The sequence below is a fragment of the Odocoileus virginianus genome, chromosome 34, assembly GCF_023699985.2.
Source record: "Odocoileus virginianus isolate 20LAN1187 ecotype Illinois chromosome 34, Ovbor_1.2, whole genome shotgun sequence".
NCBI classification, from domain to species: domain Eukaryota; kingdom Metazoa; phylum Chordata; class Mammalia; order Artiodactyla; family Cervidae; genus Odocoileus; species Odocoileus virginianus.
The window spans coordinates 7,844,194-7,845,754 of record NC_069707.1 but is presented as its reverse complement, the minus strand read 5'-3'; the positions used below and the strand labels follow the sequence as shown (position 1 = coordinate 7,845,754).

General features: G+C 52.2%; 1 pseudogene; it reads left to right on the top strand.

Annotated features, from left to right (window-relative positions):
- Positions 1-316: 316 nt before the first annotated feature.
- Positions 317-1,308, top strand: LOC110126569 (cytosolic arginine sensor for mTORC1 subunit 2-like; annotated as a pseudogene).
- The last annotated feature ends 253 nt before the right edge of the window (positions 1,309-1,561 follow it).

Below are 1,561 nucleotides of genomic sequence, written 5' to 3'. Positions count from 1 at the left end.
TTATCTACTGAACATTCCATGATTACCAAGAGCATTCAACACTGTGGTTTAGGAAACTGGAACTTCAGCACATGTACCAGCCAAGGATTGAATGCCAGCCAAGGATTCTCTGCCCAAAGTTGGGACCAGTCAAGACTTGAGAATCAGGATATTAACTACCATTTATTTGTGCTCACTATGTGCTATATTAAATTGTATCAACATCGTCTTATCAAATCTCACAATGACCTTACATGGTAAATGTTGTTATCCCCATTTTAGAGATGAGGAAACTGAGGCTCAGAAATGTCACCTGCTGCTAAGCAGTGGAACTAAGATGTGCTTGCTTGTTCAGCTCCAAAACCCACACTCCAAACACCTGCTCCCTCAGCTGCAAGTTGCCAGCATTGTCAAAGAGAGTATCCCCCTCTTCACCTACAGCCTGATCAAACTTGCCTTCCTGTCCTCCGAGACCAGGTGCAAATTCTTCAGTCTGACCAAGACACCAGAGGATTACAGCATCATTGTCGATGAGGAGGGCTTCCTGGAACTGCCCTCCTCAGAACACATGGGTGTGGCCGATGCTACCTGGCTAGCCCTCAATGTGGTATCCGGCACCGGCAGCTTCTCCAGTTTCCAGCCCATCGGCATGACCGAGATCGTCGTCAGCCATCGCCCCACTGGCTGATCAGAGCATCTCTGTGTCCATGCTGTCCACCTACCAGATGGACCTCATCCTGGTGCATGAGTAGGACCTGCCCTTCATCACCCACACCTTGCTGTCAGAGTTCACCATACTCTGCATCGTCAATAGCGAGACGCTAGCAGCTGAGAACCTTGGCATCACACACAGCTTCATGAAGCCCAAAGTGGTCCAGAGGCCCGTCATCCACCCACTGTCCAGCCTGAGCAACAGGTTCTGTGTCACCAGCCTGGACTCTGACACACCGCCCTCTGTTGCCACACTCCTTATATCACGTTCTACTCCAGTGGACTGAAGGACCCCCTGGCGTCCTCCGGCGACGACTGCGGCCACGTCCACTTCTTCTCCCTCATCGAGGGTTAATCTCCCTGGTGATGGACAAGCAGACCCAGCAGAGGTTTCCTAGTAATTTGCTGTTTATGAGCACATCTGGGGGGCTCTGGAAGATGGTGTGGATTGGAGGACAGTCCCTGGGATTTGATAAGTACACCGAAGTGGCCTGGATCTCCAAGCCTTTGGCTGCTGCAGACATCCCAGCCTACTACATCAGCACCTTCAAGTTCCTCCATGCATTGGTGCTGGAAGGAAACATCCGCACCCTGAAAGTCGGCCAAGCAGAAAAATAAGGAGGATCTCTTCCGTTCCTCCCCATCTGTGGCCCCAGGCTTGGGGGCCAGCCCTGCCCTGAAGACTCATGCAGTATTTCTGAAAAGACTAGAAAATCAGTCCCATGGCCCCCAAAGGATGGGTCCCTAGGAGACACCTCTGATGGCTGGAACTCAAGCCAAGGCCTCCCCATGCCCTCCTGCCTTCCTCGAGTCCCCAGATCCTCCAGTGAGACTCCCACCTCTTCCCCCACCCCAGAAAATGATGTCTGGG